Source organism: Pogoniulus pusillus, chromosome 24 (genome assembly GCF_015220805.1).
Source record: "Pogoniulus pusillus isolate bPogPus1 chromosome 24, bPogPus1.pri, whole genome shotgun sequence".
NCBI classification, from domain to species: Eukaryota; Metazoa; Chordata; class Aves; order Piciformes; family Lybiidae; genus Pogoniulus; species Pogoniulus pusillus.
This window is the reverse complement of record NC_087287.1, coordinates 17,228,290-17,255,816: the sequence shown is the minus strand read 5'-3', so window position 1 is coordinate 17,255,816 and position 27,527 is coordinate 17,228,290. Positions and strand designations below refer to the sequence as shown.

At 46.9% G+C, this 27,527-nt stretch overlaps 1 long non-coding RNA gene across 1 annotated transcript; it reads right to left on the bottom strand.

Annotated features, from left to right (window-relative positions):
* Nucleotides 1–27,527, bottom strand: LOC135186337 (uncharacterized). Its single transcript, XR_010306827.1, has 3 exons — nt 27,382–27,527; nt 1,511–1,655; nt 1–955 (listed from the first exon to the last, which is right to left on the bottom strand). It is a non-coding gene; the product is annotated as an uncharacterized LOC135186337 (long non-coding RNA).

Sequence of the window (27,527 nt, the reverse complement as noted above, 5' to 3'; positions counted from 1 at the left end):
TAAAGAAATTAATTTTTAATAAAAAGCTTTAAAAATACCACAGCTAGTGCAACAAGGAGAGGAAGGACAGATCCTGTTAATTAGCGAGCGTTGGAGCCTCTGAAATTCACCCCTGAAGACTACGATGGGACAGGCTTTTAATTTCCAGTTAGGACTTATGCATTTGGGCAGAAGTCACAGGGAGCAAAGCTCCTGTGTGGGGTGTGCTTGGCTGGAGCCCACCCTGCCTCAGCTGCCAGCCCTGGCTTGGGGACACTGGGGCACCTAGCTGCCATGGCAGGGCTCCCCTTCCCTGCCAGACACTGGGAATAAGCATCCTATTCTGCCTGCGATCTGCTCAGAGACATAGCTCAGGAACCCTGAATAGAGTTAATGTAAAGTCCCCTCAGTGAGAGAACGCAAAGCAATGCAGACCTGATAGCCTCTGTAATGAGAGAAGGCTGTGGAAGCTCAAAGATTTCCACAGGGAATATCACCCCACTAATCTGTGGTCACTGATAAGCTACTTATAATGCATATTGCAGGGCTGCAGGGGCGCAGGGGTATGAACTTTTTGAAAGCAACCTGCTTCACTGGGGCTGGCTGGCACCTTGAGAGGAGATCAAGAAATTATGGGTGTAAGGGTTTACGAAACCCAGTTCTGGTTCAGTGGATAAAGACATCACTGATGATCAAGGGGCTGTTTTTCAGTCTACCTCCAGTTCAAAGTATGCGCCTCTCCTGCATTTTGCCAAAACCCTCTGCTAAAGGTAGAACTTGGGAGCTCAAAGTATTTGAGCAGGTTTGGACAAGGTAACAGAATTTCCCTGTCTGGAGGAGTCTGTTTGTTAAAAGCAGTCATTGAAGTCGGGCTGGAGAGCAGGGACAGTGAGGATTCACATGTCAGACGCTCCATCAGACCATTATAAAGAAATTAAGTTGGGATGTTTCGTCTTCCCCTCTTCCAGCTCTACCTCTGTGGGAAAAACACAACAAAAATCCATCCAGCACCTGAATTGGGTGGGTGAGGCTGTCTCCCCTTCAAGCCACAACACAATCTGTGATGCCTTTGGCATCTTTTGAAGGTGGAATTGGACACAGGAGACTTTGGGTGTGAGGCTGCTTACAGTTCCCCCTTTTTGCCTGTGACCACTTGCACCTGCATCCTCTGAAAACTTCCTGACTGTGGGAGCCATGCATGGGCATCCCAGGTACTCAGGGTTGTATCATGTCTCTGGCTTCCCTCTCCCACACACAGACACAAATGGTGGCCAGGCTCTTCCCATCCTGTCTCAGGCTTGACTTCCAGTATGCCTCTGCTTAGCTGAGCACGTCGGGACCTGGCCCAGCTGCTTTCTTCTCCAAAAGACTCCTCAGTGCAAACCAATGGCAGATTGATGCACGTGCACACCCCTTGCACCCAATCTTGGCTATACATTCACACTTTCACACACCCTCTGTTCATAGTGTCACCTCTTTTTTTCTATCCAAGAAGCATGAGCCCCTGTGAGCATCTAACCCATTTTCTTACCAATTTCTGCATTTCATTCTGCGTACAGGGCAGAAACACGAGCAGCTCCTCTTGGCTCCTTGGGGTCCTTCGGTCAGGAAGGTAGTTATTTGGACAGAGCTCTTCAAATGTCTCTTAATCAGCCAGCTCCAGGTTTCCAGTATTACTGTAATTTATGATTGCCAAGTGTCAGTAGGGTATGGTTACAGGTACAATGTGCAATACACTACAGCTCCTAGGCTCTCATTTTGCTTTCAGAATGAGCAATGTAATGCTTCTCTATTTGTTCATATTTTAGCCCTCTCTTTATCTATCATTTCCCACTTCCTTAAACTCACCCTGATGGCAAAATACCATATGAGAAATGCAGACTAATTGGATGTTTAAAGATGATGTTACATATGAGAACTACATATGCTATCCAGTAAAGCCCAGGTCTATAATGTGACTGGTCAATAGGTGGTTACAGATCCTCCTGAAAAGCTCAGGCTGCTGATTCATATAAAAACTGTTGGGATGTCTTTGCATATCAGCAGACAAAAAACTTTTGCCTCAGATTGCAATAATGCCTCAGATTGCAATAATGCCTCAGATTGCAATAATACCTCAGATTGCAATAATACCTCAAATTGCAATAATGCCTCCAATTGCAGTAATACCTCAAATTGCAATAATGCTTTCAGATCAGGAACAAACCAGAACTATTTAAATGTATTTATAGCTATACATTATATTTATCTTCTGTATGGAGTATACTATTATTTTATATTCAAATATTTCAAACATTAAATTGTATTTCACATGGAATACAAGTGCATGTAAACAAACCCACATCAAGGATAGATTTATATTCTATCCTAGGCTGTAAAGGAATAGAATCTCCATTTCTAGCAGTTCATTTCTTTGTGATTTAATTGCTCTGCCTATGGCCCCATGTGTTGCCGTTCAGAGAGGCTGCGACGTGCTACCGGACAAATGTTTCTTTGTGAGATAAAGCCTACACAGATGTTTCACTGATCTGCTGGGTGAATCTCAGACCCTTTTTGGTGACGTGGTCTGTACTTGTTTACACAGCGAGGAAGCAAGTGAGGCGTGCTGTTCTTTGGGTTGCAAGACTCACCAGACGTGAAGTTAAAGCCATATATGCAGCTCTGTCTTTCACAGGTCTGATCCAGAGCTCGCCGATGTGGTGGACAAATTCCCAGCTCCACGTGATGTGGTCACTGGGCTGAAATCACAGCTCACAGGGTGCACGATGGAGTTTATGTCAATAACTGAATACCACAGGTTTTGTTTCTAGTCTTCTTTCACCATCAATACTGAGCACATTATTTTTCCTGTTACAATCCAAATTTGAGCTTTTTCTTGGAAAATGAGAGTCCTTACAACTATTTAGTGTGGAGAATCTACTGTCTTGCATATGGATTATATAGTTCTAGGTGTCTGGCCAGTATACTGGGGAGGGATGGAAAGCAGACAGCAGAGGATGTATACCTCTTTAACAGCATGTCTCACAGCCATGATCACTGTGCACATTATTTTTCCTGTTACAATCCAAATTTGAGCTTTTTCTTGGAAAAGAGAGTCCTTACAACTATTTACTGTGGAGAATCTACTGTCTTACATATGAATTATATAGTTCTAGGTGTCTGGCCAGTATACTGGGGAGGGATGGAAAGCAGACAGCAGAGGATGTATACCTCTTTAACAGCATGTCTCACAGCCATGATCACTGTTCACATGTGAAGTGTATTTCATGCAGTAATGATGTTGCATAAACTAGCAGTTTCAGAGCTGTAGAGTAGATGCAATAGTGTCAGCCTTTTTCAGCATGCAAGAGCCTAGTCCTTGGAGTTTTTCTCAGCTAGCGTTGTCTGCAGGAGGGTCCTGAGTTGAGAACAGCCATGTGATTCCTAGTGGCAACACCTACCTCTGCAGGTCAGTCAAAGTGACCAGAAAATCCTTCTGCAAGGCTGGCCATGCATTTTGTAAAGCCATGTTTTCAAGCATGTCTGTAGACAGAATATTGCCATTCTTTTCTCCACTTTAAAAGGTGGATTGTCTCAATAACACATCAGCATAGAAAACACAGGGTGAGAAAATACCTTCTCCATGCAGAACAGAAGCAAATGTAACACTTTCAAAAAGCACTGCCCAATACTTTCCTGGGAATAGTGTTTTTTAAAGTGCAGTATTTTGGACTTCAATCTCTGTCAGGCATTTGTGTTAGATGTTGTATTCCTGGCGTACCTTGCTCAACGGTAGCGACTTCATCTATAGCGGGTCAGACAGTGCAGGGTTTACATGGAAACTGGAAAACTGCCCACTCTGCATCTCTGTTTTTGGTGGTGGTGGGGTTTGTGCTTTTATTTTTGTTTGGGAACAGAGTAAAATTTGGATAAAGAAAGAATATATCTTGATGCACTCAGAGTAAGCAAGAAAAGCTTGAAGCTGCCGTGGTGTTTGGAATGATGGAAATAGTCTCTGGGGACAATATCCAGGTGGGTTTTTTTGTGTGGGACTTCAGAGCACTTCCAAGATATACTTATTGCATGTCTTCCCCCCGACCCCCTTGGTGTAATACCCAAATACCTCACCTGTGCATGTATTAGATATTAAAGATTAACTGAAATCTGGACATTTCTGTGTACATTTTTTTTTCTGATTAGTTTAAAAAGGAGAAGTCTGAGATGTTGTTAGGAACTTTTTCCTGCATTCCTCAGCAAATTATTCAGTTGTCCTTAGCCAGTGAGCTGCAGATCATTTCTTGTAAACATTTGCATTGCACTGAAGTTCAGTTACATAAAACCTTGTGTAAGGGTGTATGTTTGGAGGAGTCTCTGTGTGTGTGTGTTCATCCACACACTTAGAGACGTGGCCCCTCAGTTTTCTGTGTCTCAGAAAGAGAATCTCTCTCTTTTTGTTGCAAGGACACATTTATCCATATAGCAATCTGCTGTGGGGCAAGCATGTCAAAGGGATAACACTACACATGCAAAATCCAGATACAGATAGAACAGGACAGAATATTTTTCTGTATGCCTGCTCTCACAAACAAGATTTACTGATTGGCACTGCTTCCTCCACATTACCACCTCTCCAGTCCTGCTCAGGAATGGTACCTGTGATTGTACAGTACAAGTGAATTTTAAAGCAAGGCAAATTCAGAGCAAAACAGAGACATTTGCAAATATTGAAGCTGTTGTCCTTTTCTTGCTTTTAAGCATTAAATTTTAGCCTGGTTGCAATGTCTGGCTCTTCATTAGTTGTGAGTGTAACAGTTGGGTTTGGAAGGACACACACGTGGTGCAGATCCTCCTCAGCTGGGCAGCAGCAGAGTGCTTTCTTCTGCAGGGTTTCCCCAGTGGAATCAGAAATCCAAAAGCAACCCTACCATCACTCAGGGACAGAGTAGTGGAATCAGAAATCCGAAAGCAACCCTACCATCACTCAGGGACAGAGTATAGATTTGTCACGGTCCTTGGAGGACAGAGAATCCTAAAATCAATGACTGGCTTACACTGATCCGTATTTGTAGATATCTCAACAGATACAGGATTGATAGGTCGCTTCATTTTGCTGAAGTATTTTGGATCACCACGTGGGGAGGCACAATGGAAGGATAATTGCATTTTCTGCTGTGAGAAAGACTTCTTAAGGAAGCTGAAGTCATGCCATTTGACGGGGATGTAAGTTGCTGCTACCTCCTGCAACACATCTGAGCACACATTTGATTACAGCATTACTGTGCTGCACAACTTTTTGTATCAGAGCCCATACATTTGTGGCTCAAGCACTGGGATGGAGAGACACACACAAGCATACGTGTGTGTGGGCAGGGAGACAGAGTCTGCCCTGAAGAGTTACATTTAAAACACCTGGTGCTGCTGTTTCACTTCTGATTTCTCCAGGTGCATTATCAAGAATGGCATGGTTCAGGGGAACAAGGGGGATTGTGACCAGGCTGAAAATTCAGTTTTACAAACAATGCTTTTAAACACAAAGAGCAGAGAACACAGAGCAGTGAGCAACTGCTATATGCATGAAACAGAGCTCCATATTGAGCTAAATAATTTGTGATTAACGCTAACCTCATCTGGCATAAGTGTGCATTGTGGCCCAAAGGCAGATTTACACCTAGATGTGGCAACCAGAGACTAAAGCTGTGCAGAGCAAAGCCGAGTCTCTCTGAGGGCTGCTGGAAGTTTAGGCATTGCCCTCCCCTTTCCCTGTTTGCTGCTCAGGCTGCTAGTGCAGGCATCACTCGATCTACGAGCTGCAAGTCAAAGGAGAGATGTGAGTGGGATTTTCCAATATTTGCAGATTTCCCACACAAGTATCCAGGTTTTCCACACAGCAATGTGCTTTTCTGAGTGCTTTGAATGATTTTTAAACAAAAACAATCTGCCTTTTACAGCAGGTTCTTTTTTTCTTGTTTGTTTTTCTTGTTTTCAGCCATGTTTTTGTTTTCAGCAATATTCTTTGCATTTGAAGGAGTAAATGAAGAATCTATGTTTACATGCATGTCTCTTGAAGCCTCTACATGAAGCAAAAAATAAAAGGATCTAGAATTAAGGAAGTGTTATGATTTCCTTACAGACATTTTAAAAAGGAAGCTGGTATGAATAGTTTGCTTTCTAGTGAATAGGGCTACACAAATTCCTTACTTTTAGTTACCAACCTAGCAGTTCCATTTTGAATCAGACCAAATCACTGAAGAAAGCAGTGGTCAAGGCAGGAAAGCTCAGTGATGAAGAGCAGACGTTGAGAGAGAGGAAAGTCTAATGAAAGGGAACCCAATATTAGCAGGTTGCGTAGATCAGGAGCAGATGGGATAAATAAACTCACTCAAACACAGACAGAAATATGTAGTATAGCAGGAGGGGGCAGCTGCATAAACCAGCTCCAATTTGCATGATTTGCCCTTCCCCTAAAACGTCATGCATTGCTTTCTTTAGGGCAGAAAGCTTCCCGGAGCTCTGAATCCTTGTGGAGAAAGGATGCAAAGGGAAGAAACACTGACCCATTGGTGAGCTCTAAAGCCACACACTACCTACCTGCCTGCAGCCCTGGGTTGTCATTTCATGGGATCAGATGCAGTTAGGTTTGAGTTGGACCTGAGATGGTCATGTCAGCCTGAGAGTGTGGGGTGAAACTTGCAGCAAGTTCCAACACTACAAGGGTGGCCCAGCCATGTTTAAAGGCAATTTATTTGTGATTTGTCCCTGTCAGACAGTGTCTGATGGGGTGTGGTGGTGGTCCTTGTGGGGTACTTCTATAGATTCTGCTCCTTAAAGTATTCTGCATGTGCTTCTGTAAGGGATTTCACCAGAGTTCTGAGATTCCCTGCTGTATGCAGTGTAACAGCTCACCCTGAATCTCGGCAGGCACAAAGGGCTGGATTTCAGTTCTAAAGCAGCATCCATGGACCTAACTGATTTTTGGTTATGAAAACTCTTTGTATACCCCATCTAATGAAGGTGTGGTTATGGTAACAACAGAGCAGGGCAGCCCTTGCACTACAGAGCTTGGAAATGGACAGGATTTGCTTAGGTTTGATACACTGCTTTGCAAATGGCTTTTGTCTCATGGTACACGAACCAATGTTATTTTACTGATAGAAGATACTCCAAAGCAATAAAGACTCTCCCAGTACTTTGTGCTTGCTTAACACTAGTACTTTATGCTGATTGTGTGCACTCTGCTTTTAGCCATTATTCCCCATCTATAAATCAATCACCTGAGGAAATTCATTGCGAGAACAGCAGCGATGCATTTTGAGCACAAATCTCGCGCTCAGAATGTTGAAGTTTCACTAAGTGGATTTTACCTCCAGGAATAAAACATTGCAGGCATTAATTTTGCAGGCTTTAAATTGTATTTTCTTGCCCAGCAAAGCATAGCCACAGATACTCTGGTGTATCAAGAGCTGCTATTGCAGCAGCGCAGGGTTTGTGCCCGTGTCCGAAGGGGTTGCTGAAAACTGGACGTGCAGGTTCCCGCATGGCGGCATAAGCCCACTGAATATTAACAGCAGCTTTTATAGGCTGCTTCAGTGCAGAGCAGATGCAGCAAAAAAATGTCTTCCAGCTTGTGCACAAGTGGTGAAAACACAGAAAAACATTACACAGACAGCGCCTGCTTTTCAAACATGTCACACGGGCACGGCCAGGTAATCATTTTGGAAGGCTCTCTGCCGACAGGTTCATAATAGGGACTAAAAGCCAGGAAAATGCAGTGTTAAAAAGTGCAGCTGTACTCTGCCAAGCACAAACCAAGGCATCAAATGCCAGGAAAAACAAAAACAAACCCCCACCATTACACTACAAGTGGGTTTTTTAAACGTTGGGGTTATTTTTATCAAGGCACGAAGGTGTTCAGAGACATTCAGTGTTCAGGACCTGCTTGAAATCTTCGTGCCTGGTTTTCAGAAGCTTTGTTCCTCTGCTTCTGGGGTGGGGATCAAACCCTGCATGAATGCTCCCGAAAGCTGTTAAGCACTGGCAAATTTAATTTGCTAGGGAAACTTGACCTATCTATCTCTATCATCTCTGTCTCTATCTCTGTCTCTAATCTATATCTATATATATATCGTCATAGAATCAACCAGGTTGGAAGAGACCTCCAAGTTCATCCAGTCCAACCTATTACCCAGCCCCTATCCAACCAGGTTGGAAGAGACCTCCAAGTTCATCCAGTCCAACCTATTACCCAGCCCCTATCCAACCAGGTTGGAAGAGACCTCCAAGTTCATCCAGTCCAACCTATTACCCAGCCCCTATCCAATCAACTAGCCCATGGCTCCATATACCTATATATCTATCTCTGTATCTAAATAACCTCTATCTATATTTAGACAACACAATGAAATAAAAGGGAGAGTCCAGATGCTATCTCAAAACTGTAAAGTGATTTCCTGTTTTCACTTGTCATCTGCAAAATGTTATCAAAATATTAGCTGCATAGAGGGACATTGGGGCTGGAGAGGGAGAAGGAAATCACTCTTGGAAGATCTTAGGCTCATGAGTGATTTTCTCTGGCATCAAGAAAAAACCTACCTACACCCCCAGCTTCAGGAAGAGCAAATATACTCACAGAAATCCCCATCAGCCTCTGCCCTGAAGCCAGCTACTTAACTTCAGGATCGCTTTTATTTAAGTATCTTACACTTCAGCAAAATGCAGCAGAGCTTGACAAATTCATTTTGCAAGGGAAAGTCTGCTACAACTTGTTTGCTTCCTGGGTTTGAAACGGGGGCAGAGTGGAGAGCATTATTTTTCCCCCCCCCCCACACCTAAGTTAAATTTCACAGGGACTGTAACACACTGGGACCTGCGGTGGCAGATATGAACATTGCTTAGTTGGTACTGTTGTTACAAAGTCTTGTATACATTTCAGGGGCAGTTGAGTTATTTGAGTTTACAGATTTTTACCTTGTCAGGTGAACAAAATGATTGCATTTGGAATAAGATTTTTTTGTTTTGGAATGCAAAATTTTGAATAGTAAAAAAAAAAATATGATTACAAACTACCAAATTCTGCCAAGATCTTGAAATTATCAGTGTGCACCAAACTGGATCACTCAGTTTAATCTCCAGTGCCTTTGACTTCACTAAGTAGGTCAGCCCAGCAGCAAGTACAGATGTCATGAAATAAGGTAAAACATCCAAGCAAAAATATGGAAGATGTGTGATCCCCAAACTCTACAACTCAATGCATTCTTAAAACTCCTCCAACCTGTTCTTGGATAAAAAGAGACATCTGCAGAAGATCTGAAGAAACAATTCAGAGACAGCTGTTGGTGGCAGAGGCTAAGGAGAAATGAGATCATATATGAGTTGATTAGGACTCTGTCCTTATTCTGTGCAGGGGACTGTCTGGAGACAGTGGGATGTGTCAGGCAGGACAGCCTATGGCCTTACAAGCCTGTGTCCTCAGCAGCAGGAGCCATCCCAGCCATTCCAGGGGCTTGTTTCTGATTTAGGCTACAAATGCTGTGAGGAGCTTCACAGAAAATAGTTTATTGCATTGGTGCTGCACAAAAATATCCCAAGTGTATGCTGCACCCACCTTTGGAGGTCTGAGATTGTGGTAGCTGAAACAGGGTCCAGGGTGCAAGATAGCATTGGGAGTGTGCTCAGGCTGAGATGGAGTAGGGTTTACACCCTACCCTGGCTCCACTGTTCACGGTAGGTACAGGCTGTTACCAGGATAGGTGTGTCCTGAGATGTGGCCAGGGATGGCATGTGCTGTGACCCAAGCTGGCATGTGCCATGATGTGGTTGAGAGCAACAACTGCCTAGGGGCAGGGCTAGGACAAGGAGGGAACATGGGCGATACTCGACTCACGGAGATGTCACTGGGCCACCTCCATCTGCCAGCCCCAGCGGGCATAAGGGTGCAGCCTGGGCACTGCCCTTCCATGGGAGCTCCTGGGCATCTCAGGGCACTGGTGCAAGGCAGGTGGTAACGGACTCAGCTGTCTGGAGATGCCCCCAGTTGGGGGACATGCAGGTGGCACCAGGAATTAATATGCACAAATAATTTGTAAGGAGACTTAGACCATGAATGCTGATCCAAACCCAAGGAGGGTCTGGGCAGGGAGACACAAGAACAGACTGGATTAGGCGCTTAGTGCCATGGTCTAGTTGATTGGCTAGGGCTGGGTGCTAGGTTGGGCTGGATGATCTTGGAGGTCTCTTCCAACCTGGTTGATTCTATGATTCTATGAAATGTGTTCAGGCAAGCACTGGCCTGTGGACACAATGCTGTCAAGACCAGTTTTGGCAACTGGTGGCCCTGCTGCTTCAGTGCCTTCTGAAATGGTCTGTCAGTGCCTTAAAAATTCTGAAAAGACTGTAAAAATAGCATATTTATGGATTCCTTTTGTCTCCTACATCAGATGGACCTGAAACTTACTTCTGAAGGAATATCGAGCTCCTACAGAAAACCTCTCTCCCTAGGGATCAGATCCCAAACAGCAACGACTATCACCCAGCTCCAGCAAACCCTCCAGAACCAGAGGCACTGGTGGCTTAGAAAGAGGCAGCTGTCTGCTGGAGCACTGCTCTATGCTGGGAGCATCCCAATGCTTCAGGGAGGGTTGCTCAAAACGTCACCGTCCCGTGGCTCGGGGGAGACGCTGACACAGGATGCTGATGTGTAGAGAGGGAGCTGGAGAGCAGCTTGTTCGTGCAATGTCACACACTGAGGTGGCCATTGCTCCCTCAGGCCTTTGTCGGGGATGTCCCAAACCGGAGCTGACCAGCTCTGCACTGTCACTCTGCAAGTGAGTGCAGTGGTCTGGGTACTTTTCTCTCGTTCTAGACTCTACAAAGTCTCCTTCTCTAGAGACTTTCACAGTATCACAGTATCACAGTATCATCAGGGTTGGAAGAGACCTCACAGATCATCGAGTCCAACCCTTTACCACAGAGCTCAAGGCTACACCATGGCACCAAGTGCCACGTCCAGTCCTGCCTTGAACAGCTCCAGGGACGGCGACTCCACCACCTCCCCGGGCAGCCCATTCCAGTGTCCAATGACTCTCTCAGGGAAGAACTTTCTCCTCACCTCCAGCCTAAATTTCCCCTGGTGCAGCTTGAGGCTGTGTCCTCTAGTTCTGGTGCTGGCCACCTGAGAGAAGAGAGCAACCTCCTCCTGGCCACAACCACCCCTCAGGTAGTTGTAGACAGCAATAAGGTCTCCCCTGAGCCTCCTCTTCTCCAGGCTAACCAATCCCAGCTCCCTCAGCCTCTCCTCGTAGGGCTGTGCTCAAGGTCTCTCCCCAGCCTCGTCGCCCTTCTCTGGACACGCTCAAGCATCTCAATGTCCCTCCTAAACTGGGGGGCCCAGAACTGAACACAGCACTCAAGGTGTGGTCTAACCAGTGCAGAGTACAGGGGCAGAATGACCTCCCTGCTCCTGCTGGCCACACCATTCCTGATGCAGGCCAGGATGCCACTGGCTCTCTTGGCCACCTGGGCACACTGCTGGCTCATGTTCAGGCAGGTATCAATCAGCACCCCCAGATCCCTCTCTGTCTGTTTGGATACGTTCTTGTGTGACCTTCCCATGGTGATCTTGCTTTGGCAGGTGGCTTGGATTTGATGATCTCCAGAGGTCCTTTCCAACCCCTCCCATTGTATGATTCCCAGGGCCTGGCTGTGCCTGCTCCTTTCCGTGAAGCTGGTTTTGCCTGTGGCTGTGGCAGGAGCCGGCGGGAGCCTAGGACAGCCCTGCCTGTCACCCGGGGTCGCTCTGCCTGCAGCGCTCGCTGCCGCCTGCCAAGCGAGCGGCACAGGGGAGGCAGGGGATAAAGTGCTGCTTTGTGCTCTCCCAGCACCTTTTTCCCTGCCACAGTCTAACCATTGTGCGCATTTTATCGCGATTAGGCTCCAGATGAACATCAAAGGGAACGAAGTTCATCAAAACAGGAACGGAACAAAAGGCTTTTAACGCGCGGCTGCGGTGCGCCGAGTGCAGCTTTTCAAAGGCAGACAAGTTCACGTTAAACATAGACTACCTTCCTGGCGCTGCCTTAACCGTGAGGGCACTCAGGCAGCCCTCGGTGCCAACCGGGCTTGTTGCTGGGGCTGCTGCAGCAGCAAGTCCCTGTCCCTGTTGGAGGCCCTGTCACGCGTGGGTGCCGGCACTGGCTGAGGGCACTGCTGCGCAGGGACCAGGCAGCATCAGCCTGGGAAAGCACATGCTTTATTCATACAAGTGAGTGGCACTTTTCTGCTCCAAACATAAATAGTGAATGGTTTCCTTTTTCTAATGAAGTGCTCTCTAATGACAGTTGGGAGACTTGGCTTTTCCCCAGGTATCCACGCTGGGAGCTCAAATGACCAGCAGTAGTGTTGCAATTTACCATCGTGCTTATAAGCTATAAAGTGTGTAAAATGTAGTGGCCACTCGAGATGTTTAAAATCCAGGGGCAGCTCATGCACAAGCTCGTGGCTTTTGTAGGAAAAAGCCAAAAAAGAACTAGTGGGAGAGCAGGGAGGGAAGGGCTGGCTGTGGGATTAGCCAGGGAAGGCAGAGCAGGTCTCCTTAGAAAGAAGGCTCTTTGATATGGTCATATTCCAAGAAGGAGCCAAAGTCTGATCCAAAGTCCTTGGCAGCTGGGAGAAGAAACAGTGGGATTTTAAACTCATAAATAAATATTTATTGCTTATTACTGCATTTTCCCCCTGAAAATGGAATAGTTTTTCGTTAGGACAAGTTGACACCTTCCCATTTCCCATGCAATAACTGATCCAGTGAGAGCAAACACAACAAAGTGGAGCAGAAGATTGGAAGCGTTTCAGCCCTTAGTGAAGGGAGTGAACAAAAAACATAGACTTGGAGACAATAAAGAGTTGGGGTTCTTTTTGGTAATATCTGTGGAGAAATAAATTGTTTATGGATTTTGAGAGCTAGATCATAGGGGGAAAAAAAAAACCCAACCCTATTTACTAGCCCTGAAGTCACTGAGCATGCCAAGCTCCCATTGAGCTCCCATTTGGTTCCAGAAACAGCGTACCACACAAAGCAATTTTCAGTCTCAGCTCTAGGTAAAAAGTTTGTTGCCATGGGCTTATGTGGGGATCAACTTATTCCCCCCAAAAGTGGAAGCATGAGGATGATGGGCTGTGAGGTCTGTTTTGTGGAGGAAGGGGACACAGGCCACTGTCTCTGTTGAATCTATAAAGTGACAGCTTTATATAGGCAGAGCAAATACGTTCGCTTACCTGAAACAACACCCCTGCTCTCAGGAGCCAGAAGAACTGGAGACAACAGCTACAAATGAAAGTCAGAGAGGGAAGAAAGCCTCTTAAAGTCTTGTGCTGTCAAAGCCAGCCACGGGCTCTCCACTAGCTCATTTTGAAAATGATCCATGCAGGGAATAGAGGCACCAGAGAAATCTGTGGGCTGAGGGAATTTCGTGCCGTGATCTAGCAAAGAGGGAATTTTGTTTTGCAAGGCCATATAAAGCTGAACACAAAGATAATCCACAGCTACAGAAAGCCTGCAGGTTGCTACAAAAACCCCAAGAAAGCCTCTGCAAGAAGGGGTAAACAATTAACACAAACTTCAAATCAATGTGCTGTCACCTTAATAGCCAGCGAAGGCAGCTAAGATGGGTGTAATACGATGAGACAGTTTAATTCTTGTTATGACATTAGCTGCAGACTTTTACAACAGCTGAAAATGCTGGAGTGAGAAGAGTTTCCAATTATCACTGAGCTACGATACACAACTCTGGATTAGACCGAGGCATGAACAAGGGCTCCTCAGCCTGACAAGCAACACGCAGGTGAAGTCACAGAACTTTCTGAAATCCAATAAAGATTTTTTTTTCCCCCTTCTCTCCTTTTGATGCTACACTTCCAAAGAGGTTTACTGCAGATAAAATAAGACCACTTTCAAAAGCCTAGCAGGGAAAGCAGCTCCCGAGCCGAGTGTGATACAGAATTGCGTATCGCAAATCTGTGCATCCAGGAGGGGAACTGAACCAATCTGAAGCGGTTCTGTTTTCCCAGCATTAAGCTTCAAAAAAAATTAAAAGTCACCCAGGCTTGAAGTGCAGATAGACAGGTAATAAGCCATGACAGCACTTCACGGGAATCCGCAGGAATAGGCAAGTAGGTCTGGGTGTCAGCCATATAAATATGATCATCAGACCCAAAGCGCCGAATAATGCCGCCAAGTGCGAGCATGTCAATATTAAAGGCAAGCGGGCTGTGAACAGGAGCCCGAGGCAGCAGCGAGTTTTGTGGCTGGCCTGCTGGCCAGGCAGGCTGCACCCTTTCCCTGGAGAGGGGCTAAGCCAGACTGAAAATGCAGATCCTTGAGCTGGGAACGGTGTGCAATTCACATGCCTGCGGGGAGACTCTCCTGCTGGGTAATACGGAGCTGTGTTGGCTGGAAGGGTTTGGGTTTTTTTTCATGCCTTGGGATGGGTTTGCCCCAGTTTTATTTCATAACTTGTTCTCTATTCTCTCTCTCTCTCTCTCTCTCTCTCTCTTTTTTTTTAATAAACCTCACAAGAAGAACACTCCTCCTGGACCCTGTGTATGGAGATGGAGTCGGTATGCCAAATCATGTACCTCCTTCATGGCTTTTGTCAGTCTCTTGGGGGCAATTGTGAACTTGGGAAGAGTCTGGGACATTCACAGAGAGAGTGATTGGGATTGGAATGGGCTGCCCAGGGAGGTGGTGGAGTCACCATCCCTGGAGTTGTTCAAGCAAAGCCTGGATGAGGCACTTAGTGCCATGGTCTAGTTGACTGGACAGGGCTGGGTGCTAGGTTGGACTGGATGATCTTGGAGGTCTCTTCCAACCTGGTTGATTCTATGATTCTACGATTTGAAGTAGCAAGGCTTTAACCCAAAGGTGGCAGGTTTTGCATTGCTGGTGTCTACTGGCCTGCCTTTTGAAATATTGCATTTGTAAAACCAGGTCACATTTTCCTTTTCAGATCATAAAGAGAAAAATCACTTTGTCAGGCCTCTCCCTGTATAGTGCTCCTGGATTTCCTCTGTCTTACTTTGTGTAGCTGAAAACGTAGATTCTAGAAAGGAGAAAAGTAACCTCATAAGAAGATAACTGGGGAAAGCCCTGTCCTGAGTTGCAAAAAGTTTTTTGCTGGAAAATAAGTTACAGTGCACTAAAATGCCTTTTCCACTCTCATGAGAGCCCTGTCGGTGCTCCATGTTCATTGATTACATCCCAGATGTCTCTCCCCACCTCTAGTTTGGTAAAGTCTTTGCTGAAAAGTAAGTCACGTCTCTCTAAAATGCCTTTTCCCTCTCTTTTGAAAGCATTCACAGGAGTCATTCTGGGTGGCTTGAACCACAGCCAGCAGAGAGGGTCTGCCTGCTTGCGGTGCTGTCTGACTGACAGTAGGCAAGGAAAAAGAGTGTCACAGAGGGAGAAGAGCTGAAATTCCACTCAGACCTCCCAAAAACCTATCTGGGGAGACCTGTCTGAAGACAGCCTTTGCTTCTTTTCCTTTCCCAGCAGCCTTTATTTTTTGGCAATTAATTTTTAAAAAGGCTGGCCTGAAAAGCTGCTGTGTCATGCAGTCCCTTCCTTATTCTGCATGATAAGGTAAGGTAAGTTCTCATTAAAAGGGTTGGCTTTCAGCCTCCTCCCTTCCCTGGTGGCTGAATAAGTAAACACATACACTTGAATACGTTCTGGAAACGCTCTCTCTGCCATTCGAAGAGCAGAATGGAAAGCTTTGGCTTTGGCGTGCACCATCCTCTCCCAGCCACTCTGCGGGACAAGAGACAGCTGAGGGGTGGCCAGAGGGTGATTGAGGGGCAGGCAAGGTGTGAGCGAAGGTGTCCCCTGTCTGTAAAACCCTCCTTACCTCCTCACCTCTGTGCTTGGCTGCTTCACACACAGTTTTGCTGCCCCCTCGCAGCTCACAAAACTCTTTGGTTCAGGATGTCATTTGCTGTCTGCTCCGCTCCCAGGGATTCATCTCTGGCTTTTTTTTTTTTTTTTAATTCCAAAAATCCCTGCAGTGAAAAGAAACTTTCATGGCTTTATATGGAATTGCAAACCTGTATTAAGCCTCAGAAGATGTTTTTATCAAACAATCTCGACAGCTGCCAACTTCCCTAAACCCCAAACCATCATTACGCATTTAGTCTTAGACAGGGGATTTTTCTGGATCTTCCCTCCTGACCCAGTGATAAAGCCAAGTTGGTTTGAGATTGAAGATTCATTTATCTCTCCTTGGCAATTATCTCCATTACTGCCCACAATCCTTCCCAATCTTTTTAAACAACATCCTGTTATTAAAGCCACTTGGCAAGCATTTAAAGCCCTGGGATAAGTTAACCATGCACAAAATATCCCACTTGGGGAAGGATCCAGCTATAAAAATAAATGGTTTACGTTCCGCAGGCCACGGTTCAGGATGGGGATTCTTCATTTGTGAAGAGAGGTCATCATTGCTGACAATAAAATTATGTAGGACCTGATCCTCCCCCACTGAGCTCAATAGCAAAATCCCTCCTGATTTCAATGGTGTTTTCCGGGGTCAGTCGCCGGGAAAGCCGACATTCCACAAAGTTGCTGAAAATCTATAATTGGATATATTAAGAGGGCTTTCAAAGAGATGTCAGATTTGGAGGCTTAGTGTAAACCATGCTGCAAAGGGGATCATTTCCTAGAATTGAATCAATAAAGCTTTTTTTTGGTGGTGGTTTTTTTTTTTTTGTTTAATGTTACTTTTCTACTTGCTCTCTGATGGGGGAAAAGCAAAGCTCTGGAGACTCACCGTTAGCAACCGAGGAGGTGCTGGGAGTCTGGCTGGAGGGTGAGCCTGGTGGGAAGGATCCTGGCAAGTGACCTGGTGTAAGGTGCCAGGCTGAGGGGTGTAATCCTGCAAGTGTTTGATCCAGTGGCTTTGCTTATGCTGTGGAGGTAACTCGTGCATGTAAGTGCTGGACTCCTGAGCCCTTATTCTCATGGGGTTGCTGGTCTCCTGTCACAACACATCTCATTGGGAGGTATGACTGAGAGTTTTGGTGAATTCTGCCCTGCCTAACGTGCCTATATTTAGTAACATGAAGCTTAGTTTGCATCTTTGGAACAAGAGATGACTTTATCTCCCAAAGACAATTTTTTAGACTCCTGGCTTCTTGTGCTTCAAAGTGTTCTTTAAGGCCACTTTGAAAATGCTCACTGGTAGCTCTTCAGGAACTGGAAATCTTCCATTTCTACTCACATGGTGCTTTTCAGGCTGATGAGCATTGCCCTGCCTTTGGTTCTCATGCAGAGAAAGTGTCTCTTGGTACAAAGCAGCTGTGCTGGGCAGGGATAGGAGCCTCATGGAGATCGGCACTGGTGTGCCCAAGGGGCTCCCCTGGGCAGAGACACTGGTCCAGGGCTTGCATCAGGTTGCTTCACCTTCGCAGCAGCTTGATTTATAAATGTGTGTGAATCATCTCTCTTCCAGCATCCCCATGTTGTGCAGGTGGGGATGGGGAGATAGTTACAGCTCCTGCAGGTGATGCTGCCCTCACTGCCACTGGGCCCTGCCACAGGTCCCCTCTGTGGTTCAATCAAGTCCCCTCCATGGTCTGGTCACACTTTCCCATTGCTCCTCTTTTCCTGCCGTCTTGGTGAACAGCTCTCCACAGGGTCACAATCACAAAGCTTGCTCCTTTTTCCTACAGAACTGGAATTCCCCCCCTCTCTTTTCAGTGAAAGCTAAAATTCAGCAGAAGCTGATGAGACCACCACAGAGAAAAGCTGGTTCACCACACTGGCTAGTACCAGCTTGATCTGGCTCTGGCTCCGGGATGTGCAGCCTACAGACACAGCAATGAAAAGAAACAGCCTGAAAAGGATGAGTCAGCTGGAGGCCGGTGGGGAGAGCATGCAGGATCTGACTGGAATTTAAAAAGTTATGAGGCTACATGTTGTTTTGAGCCCTGCCAGAGGAGAAACTCACACATGCAAAATGCTTTGTCATCTGGTTACTTTGCTGATTGCCTACTAAACTCTTTAGAAGATGTTTTCAGACATGAAACGTAAAAGCTTCCTCTGACAGCACCAGTAAGAGCCTGCTTTATGTGCTTTTGCAAACTGTCTTTCCCAGAACCCCATCAGACTATTGAGTGGCTACAAACTTCTATGTATTAGACAACTTTTCCCTTAAAACAGTTGCGGTACCTTCACAGCTTCACTTCTGTGCTCTAAGCTGATGTGAGCTGTGAGTACAGCCACACTCATAGTGCAAACCACATCTTTGTCTAGTTCTGAGCCCCTCAATTCAAGAAAGATGTTGAGGTGCTGGAACATGTCCAGAGAAGGGCAACAAAGCTGGTGAGGGGCCTGGAGCACAAACCCTATGAGGAGAGGTTGAGGGAGCTGGGGGTGTTTAGCCTGGAGAAGAGGAGGCTCAGGGGTGATCTTATTACTGTCTACAACTACCTGAAGGGGCATTGTAGCCAGGTGGGGGGTGGCCTCTTCTCCCAGGCAACCAGCAATAGAACAAGGGGACACAGTCTCAAGTTGTGCCAGGGTAGGTCTAGGCTGGATGTTAGGAAGAAGTTCTTCCCAGAGAGAGTGATTTGCCGTTGGAATGAGCTGCCCAGGGAGGTGGTGGAGGCACCGTCCCTGGGGGTCTTCAAGAAAAGCCTGGCTGAGGCACTTAGTGCCATGGTCTGGTTGATTGGATAGGGCTGGGTGCTAGGTTGGACTGGATGATCTTGGAGGTCTCTTCCAACCTGGTTGATTCTATGATTCTGTGACTGGTTTTTGTATGTTTGCACCAACTGGGACAGCAGCAGTTTGGTGTGAAGCTTCTGCTAGGTATCAACACATCCTTCCTGCCTTCACTGAATGCCTGGCAGGCAGGTTCTTTGCAAGAGAGAGACCATTCAAAGATTTCAGGGTTTGGCTGTCAGGTTCTTTACATAAATGACATCAGTATCACGTGTATTTGTGTGTAAGAAGATGTGCTACCCACTCCATCTTTATAAAGAGCTGATCCACCCACTCCCACTTTCCAAACCTGGTCAGACTATCAAGGAGAGTCTGTGGTCATTTCTGGAGCATGTCCAAGCAGGAGGTAGGAAGAAAGTGCCACTGACCATGGCTGTAACTGGCCACTCCTTGAAAATGAGCTATGTCTGCCTTTCCTCCACTCCTTCACCTTTCCTTCCACTGAACCTTGTCTTTGACAGAGGTGCTGACATAAGCTGGCTAACTGGTCACAAGAAAGGTGGGTACCCACCAGTGAGCATGAGGCATAACCAATTGCTACCCCCTCTCAAGCAGGTCTCTTTGTCACAACGTGGACGAACAGGACATCAGTTCAATCAGACTAAACCAATACAGGCAACTTCTCTAAGTTATCTCCTGTAATCATTTGTGGGAAGTGGGGAAGTACCAACAGGGTTTTATCACTCTCACTGATGTGTTGTGAGAGGCTATTCCCCAGCTGCCTGAGGTAGCTAGCAAAGGGCCCAAAGCAGGCTGAGGGCCATTAGCAGTTTTCACTGAGGGCTTGTAGAGGACCCTCGCCCTGGGAAAAGGGGCACTAGTGAGTCTTAGACAGGGCAACTGGGTTTCAACCTCAGGAAAGTGCTGGAGCAAATAATCATACAACTATTTGTAAGCACTCAGGGTGGTAGCTACCAACGGGGATTTGTCAAGAACAAGCTATGTTTAAATCACTCCAGTTATGTTCTACAACAGGGGAAGTCCTGTCATGGGGAGAGAAGTGGTGGAGGTACCCCTGCCTCCAATTTTCCCTCACTCTAGGAAGGTAGTGCTTCACATAATGTTTTCCTGTGCAGGGTTGGGCAACACGGTTCAGATGAAGCTAGTATAAGACCAACCTTCGAGTATGTCAAAGAAGGTTACAACGGGGAAGAGAAGAACTTGCTCTCTATGTCCATCCTGGGTAGAACAGGAGCAAAGGGGCTTAGTGTGCGGCAAAGAGATTCTGCTCAAACCTAAAGTTGGTCTTCTCTCACAGTGAGGCCAACAAGACAGGGGGACAGGTTGCTGAACTGAACCACAGGGGCCCTGACTATCCTGTCTAGAGGTCCAGATGACCTTCTGAGATCTCTTCATGGCCCTGTAATTTATACTGCCAAGAAACAATCCTGCAGATTCCACTAAGATGTGTTCTAGAATAAAATTTCCTCCACGAGCACGTTTCTCTGCCACAGCTCACCTGTGGGATCCGGTGTGAAGTGGCTGTGAAACGCTGCTGCTCGGATGTGTCTTTGTCATACACCTCCTCTCCAAAGTGCAAATAACTCCCCAGGCTGCAGTCCTGGGGGGACAGGCCCACAGTAAGTGATGGGCTCTGATTGATGAATTTTCACAGCAGGTGAGAGCAGCAGGAGACACACACATTACAGATATCACATGCAGACAGTAGCACTCAGGAAGACGAATTGTGCAAATACTCCAAGATGCGGCTGCTGGGTCAGGCGTCAGCCTCCAGCACTACACAGTGGTGGACAAATCCCTGTCCTCAGCAGTGGTTCAGAGGTGGTGCTCACCCTGTCTGTCCCTGCGAGATGGAGGAGGTGACACTGCTCCCACAGCCAGCTCCCAATTTTCCTCATTACCTGCGCTAAGCTCCTCTCAAAGTTAAGTGGTTCTTGTGCAAAGCCACTCATTTAGTGGCAGCAAACACGAAAATAAGTCTGGATGCAAAAGGCTGGTGGGATTTTGACAAGATGCATGTAGAGGTTGGGCGACTAGTCTTAATTAGGCCATCTTTGTTTACGTTTGATGTTTATCAGCTAATTGGCATGGCAAGGTGTGAGTCACACAGCTTCCCTCTGGCATGAAATCAGTTCGCAGGAGAAAAACCGGGAGAACAAATGATCCCAATTATAAGAAAACCCACTGTGCTAATTACCATCCCACGGACCACGGAGCCTCCCACCCGTGGCCTCGCATAGTCACCCGCCCCACCAGCTCGTCTGTATGACCCTGGCACTGGCATGCTCCTCCTGCCCACATGCCCAGCCCCTCGCTGTCTAGGGACCCACCACATTCCCTCTCTTACCGCAGGAGCAAAGGTGATGCCTTGCCAGCTGCTCATTTGGTGCTGCACAGCACTTCTCTGGGACTCAGGCTGCTGCCCACGCCACTGCCCTTTTTCTTTTTTTTTTCATCTTTTTAGGGTTTTTTTTCCCTGTTTTAGCTCGGTGGAGACCATTTCACAGCAGCTTTCAATAGGGAATATCTTGTGCTCCCAGCATGGCAATATTGGCCCATCAAAGATGAGATGCTTGCCATGGTGGAGCTAGGCTGGATGAGACCCTCACTGCTTAAGGAAATGAAAAATCAACATTCAAACCTTGCCTTCACTACAGAGTCAAGGAGGAAAGCCTCCCTCCCACCTTTCTGGAATACTTTTAGGCTGTCTGTGGGTTGGCCACTATCCTGCTCTGCTCTCCTTCCACTGCCCTGGCACTTGATTTCAAAGCACACGCTCACATCTACTGGCATGTATGTGCACACCTGCCAACTGTAAATCTCCATCTTTCTCCCTCTCTCTGTCCCTTGGAGAGATGTGCTGCCCTCATACCCTTTCAGGCCTTTCCCCTATACACGAAGGGTCCAGTGCGCAGGAATGTTTCTTGGCTGCCCTTGAGTTGAATGATGATCCTGGAGGCTTGGAAAAGCCACAAAGCTCAATGCTCTCTGTCTCCCTGTGTTTCTCTTGTCTTCCCTTCTTAGTAGGGGTAACAGATGGCTGAGGCTTTCACCAACAGTCCTGAACACATTGTCACTCCCAACTGAAAGTGAAATATTCAGCGGCATTTAAATTAAATAGACTCTAATGCTTCAGTAATATTAATTACGGTTTCATTCATCCCTGGCCTAATAAATCAACACATAAAGATAGGATGATCCTGTGGCTGGCAGCAAAGCAGGGCTATTCTGCCCTTTGTAAGGTTATGCACACAAAGCCCCCATTCTTACAGGGACATGATGGCCCCCACAAACATCTGTGCTCAGCACCACTTGAGGAGAAGCCAAAGTAGTAACATTTAAACTTTTCTTGTCCAATTTGTCCACGCAACAGGGCTCAATTCAACCAGAACCCTGGCGTTAAGATGATAAAGCCCACGGTAAGGGAGTGAAAACATTTCAGTGCTTCAGCTGAGGGGAGACTTGTTCTGGCAGTGCTGGCTGAAGCCAAGGGCAGGGCGTTCATTCTCCCTGCTGAATTTGTTACCCCAGCTTCAACCTTTAAGAGATGGGGGTGGGAGTAGAGAAGGCTTAGAGAATTTGAAAACCTGATGGTGTTAAGCTAAATTTCAGGATCTGGGGAGGCCCTGGGCAATAATTTTTCACACAGTTTTGTGGTGTGAATACCACAGGGGAAATAGGCTCTGTATTTCACCAACAACAAGTTCCTCCCCCCCCTCACTGCTATACATATGTAAAAGGAGACTAATAAAACGGTTGAAGAAAAGCTCGCTGCTAGTAAATCTTCTGCAGACAACCCCCCCCCCCACTTGTGATGCTTCAAATCTGCCCAGAGCTACCAGTTTACCTCCAAAAGTCTCAACTCAGGGCTGCTGATTGGAAAATAAAAAGCCCCGTGCATAAAAACTTCACTCCAATTGTCATGCAGTGAATGTGACGTTTACATGCAGCAGCTTTACTTGGCCAAATGACACACGAGTATACAAGTGAAAAGCTTGTTGCCTATATAGTTTAGCTCCTTTGGTCCAGCTAGAGCAGGTTTATCATGAAAACAAACAACAATAATGACAATGCAACCCCATATCTGGTAAGTGCATCACAGAAAGCTGGACCTGTTAAAACCAAACCAAAGCAAACCCCAGAATTAAATGGGGTGAAAAAAAGCCACAGCACTGCTTGATGTGTCGTTGGGAAGGCACCATTTAGCGGTAGCCCTTCTGGGAGGCAGCAGAGAGGAGTAGCCTCCTTCCTTCCCTGCGGAAGCACAGCCCCTTTCTGCCGACTTCGGTGTGGTGATGCCCCGCGGTGATGTCCACGCTGCAGCCGGCAGCCTGGCACAGTGGGATTCCAGCTCACTGCAAGGAAGGCAGCACGACAGTCAGCAGGGATCTTGCGGCAGGCTGAAAAGAGTGACCAGGAGGCTGTTTCTGCCAGTAGCACACAATGGGGCGCAGCAGCCCCCAGCCCTCCGCGCAGCCATCGCCCTTGGGAACACGCAGCTTCAACCGGCCGGGCTGTGCCAACAAGCCAACCTGTAGTTAAGTGCTTAACAGAGGCATTTTCAGAGCCAATCTCTTAAGCACAAAACTATTTAAACTGCCCTGGGACTAAACGCTGGGGGGCTTACCTTAAATTCGGCCAGGTGGAGGTCTCCACTAATCCTACTAGCCTCTTCTAGCTTGTGCCGAGCCAATAACACCCTTGCAGTGCAGTGCAGTGCAGGTATTCCTGACCAGGTGTCTCACCGATGGTATCTGCTACTGTCAGCCTGGGATTATCCCACTTAAACCCCATTAGCTGTTCAGAGAACTCATTTGCCTTCCCTGTCACTACTGCCTATCAGTTTGAGACCATTTTTAGTGCTTTATTTTGGTGTTCCAAAAAAATCAGTGCTTTGTGCTTGCCTGTAGCCTGCGTTCAGCCCATTCGCTAGGGGACTCACCCAGCCATGCTTCGGAGCTGTGCCCCTCGATGCCAGCACTGAGGGTCCCTATAGATTAGGTGCTTTGGCAGCCTTGGTTACAATACACCCACCTGGAAGCTCACAACACTGATGTGCTGGCTCAGGGCTATTTTCTTCTTACTTTTTAAAGCAGAAAAAAGAAGCAGTGTCACCTGGCTGGCATACATCCCCTCTCCACTCTGTTTTTGTTACCAGGAGCGAGATACAAAGCTGTAACAGGGGGACTGATCTGTGGCAGCCTCTCAGAAGTGGCTGACAGCAGAACTGATCCACGAGGCGCTCTTGTGGGGCTTGGAGAAGATAAGAATGGTGATGGGATGTGTCAGTCACCCTGTGTTCACCCCAAAGCAGTGCCCACAGAGCGTGACCTGGTTATGTGAATGGAGATGAACTCTCACCGTTGAGCATCCTCCCCGTGCAAGAGCAAGTGCAGAGCCTCTGAAAGGACTTCTTCAAGTAGGAAGAGTCCAACTTTCTCCCCACCACCGTTGCTTTATCTCTGCTTTTAGGCTTTGCATCTGATGTGGCACGGCTGGCCGTCCTCTGGGTTTGAGGCATAGGTCTGAGGACAACTTTTGGGAAGTAGAACTCTCTTTTTCGTGAGGAGAAAGACTGACACCGAAGAGGGGTGACCGTGGGCCACTGATTGTCCCTGCTGTCCCCGTTGTGGCTCCAAGCGAGAACACGAGACTGGAGACCGGCGGCGATGCCAGCCCTGAGCGAGAGGCGGCACTGGGTAAGGCACAGCAAGGGCAGGGCTGCGGGCAAGCAGCCAGAGACCCTTAACTGGGAAGAAAGATGGGATGGGGCTGTGCTTCAGGGGGCTGGGGGGGCCCAGGGAAGCCTGTCAGGGAGCAGCAGCTGCTACTGCACCCCGGGGCACGGCTTGTCCTCTCCCGGCTGTGATTTCACTGCCTCCACCAGCCTGCCTCTCCAGGCAACTGCCGATTTCGGCGGCGCCTAAAGCTGGCCCCGGGAGCCGGGCTGGCAGGGAGATGCTCGGCTCCTTAACGCTCCAGCTGGCTCCGAGGCCGTCGCAGCAGCTGAATGAGGAGGACGCACTCCACTGCATGTCCTAGTTCCCATCAGCTGTCCGGGGCAGACCGTGCGCCCGTTAAAAACAGACAAGGAGAGCACGTGTTGCTCCAGCCCGTCCCTACCCAAGCCTCTGATTCGGGATCGCAGCAACACAAAACTGGGGCAGGAGTTGCACGAGATCCGCGGCTGGCATACTCCTGGGGCGGAGGTGGCTGAGCAGTGGTCGCTGCACCAGCACCACAGAGGAGCTGGTGCTGGTCTCAGCTACAGAAGACAGCATGTAGGTTTTTTTTTTAAGGCAAAGAAAATTGTCCAAACATAACTTCCTTTGGTTATTCCACTCAAAATATTTCATAGGAATCTTAAATGAGTCTTCTTTGACTCCCATTTTGGGTAAAAAATCAAAGTAAAGTATCAATACAGGGAGGTCATTCTGCCCCTGTACTCTGCACTGGTTAGATCACACCTTGAGTCCTGTGTTCAGTTCTGGGCCCCCCAGTTTAGGAGGGACACTGAGATGCTTGAGCGTGTCCAGAGAAGGGCGACGAGGCTGGGGAGAGGCCTTGAGCACAGCCCTACGAGGAGAGGCTGAGGGAGCTGGGATTGGTTAGCCTGGAGAAGAGGAGGCTCAGGGGTGACCTTATTGCTGTCTACAACTACCTGAGGGGAGGTTGTGGCCCGGAGGAGGTTGCTCTCTTCTCTCAGGTGGCCAGCACCAGAACAAGAGGACACAGCCTCAGGCTGTGCCAGGGGAAATTTAGGCTGGAGGTGAGGAGAAAGTTTTTCCCTGAGAGAGTCATTGGACACTGGAATGGGCTGCCTGGGGAGGTGGTGGAGTCGCCGTCCCTGGGGCTGTTCAAGGCAAGGTTGGACGTGGCACTTGGTGCCATGGTCTAGCCTTGAGCTCTGTGGTAAAGGGTTGGACTTGATGATCTGTGAGGTCTCTTCCAACCCTGATGATACTGTGATACTGTGATACTCAAAACAGCCATGTGTTCATGCACATCAACACGTGCTTTTAATACACGAGAGTGCTCTTTACCAACCATACTACTGCCCTGGTCCTGCAGGCTCCTGTCTTCAATGCAGGACCAGTCTCATGTACTGATGGCTACACTGGTAACCAGTGGATGGATCTGCTCTCTATGCCATGCATAAATGGTTAACAAAATGATTATTTCTTCATTTAGGCTATATTTAATTCTGAAATACATCTGCATGGCCTGGTCTGTAGACAATGAATTAGACTTTGAAGAGGCTGGCCTGGAACATACTTTCTCCTCCATGTATTTATGAACCACTGGAAACAGTTGAATGAATAATGTTGCTGAATCCTAGGGAACAAAAGTTACTAAAGTAATCAAGGAGGCGTTGTTTACTGTTCCTAGACAAGGAAAACTCAAAGCTGATCATCCCTTCCCCAAGCAGGGGCAGAGAGACCTTCTTTGAGTGATAGAGAAAGCATACACTGCATTTTGGAGGCAAGTGGCATCTCTTCCCAGAAGTACACCACACCACGTTGTGCTCAGACAAAAACCTTACATAACCTCTTATGGGCTGACATAAGAATAAGCTGAAAGGCAATTTTTATACGATGGAGATTAGCAGAGAACATTTCACTGAATTTATCTCGAGATATAATTTGCTAACATCTTTTTTCTTCCTGCCTTCAAACATTCTCTGGCAGTTATTTTTAGTAATGACATAGATATTTCTTTGTGAGGCACTTTGCATTTAACAGTAATAAGAAATAACATTATCTACTTTTTATGATTGAAGATTAAGGAGTCTACTCTAATAGCTTCAGTTGTCAACACAAGGTCCTCTGGTACTATGTTTCTTGACTTCCCTGTTGTAAAAGAACATGTCTATGTAGATATTACTAATTTATCATTGCACAAAACCAAGTTTATGAACACTTAATATTTAATGTGCTGTGAGTTTAATAATAAAAAATTAAGACTCTACCTTGCATCATTTTTGAACTACCTGATTTTTATTCTTCTCATTAGCTCTTTATGGCTCTATTCTGAGATTTTAAACCCCTGACTTGGGTTTAAAAGCTTTTAGCTGTGTATACTGAAATGTAAATACTTAATCTCTAGCCTAGTTGAATACAAGGACCACACCATGATGATATTAAGGACCGTGGCGTTTCTACCACACACAGAACACACAGATCTAAATATTAAGCTGTACTGAGCTAAGCTGAGCTGCCCCAAGTTTCATGACCCAAGGAAATAGGTTGTGTCCCTTAGTAGCCACAACAGATAGGCATGCTTGCTCTTCTGTCAAAGAGCCCTGATGCTTTGTGCATTGATGCTTTGCCAGGCAGCTGAGTAGGCACTCATTACAGGTTCTCCAAGAGCCTGCACCACTTCTGTCCCTCTGAGTAGTTTTTCCATAAGCATGATTAAAGAAAAAATATTTTATACTGGGAAAGATTAACAGCTCTGGCTTGTTATTATGGTTTCAGCTTTCCTCAGCACAACCTGACAGATCGTGTTGTTATCTGGAGGGGCTCTCTAGGCTCTCAGCATAGGTTGGGGAAAGTGGCTTTTCACACTAGTGGCATTACATGCTCCAGCCCAGGGAGGATCTGGCTCTAGTAAGTCCTGACACACATGGCATATGATTTTGTTCCTACCACATGATTCATTCTAGATTTCAAGTGGTGAACACGATTCATACTCACTTCTTTCTTTGCATTTATATAATCCAGCCTAGCTGCTGAGGCTTTAGCCAGAAGAATAATTAACGTTTGGTTGATAATCTGAATCCAAACAGCTCATCCCAGACAATGTTTCTTGACAGCTGATCCTGCACCACAGAGGTTGAGGC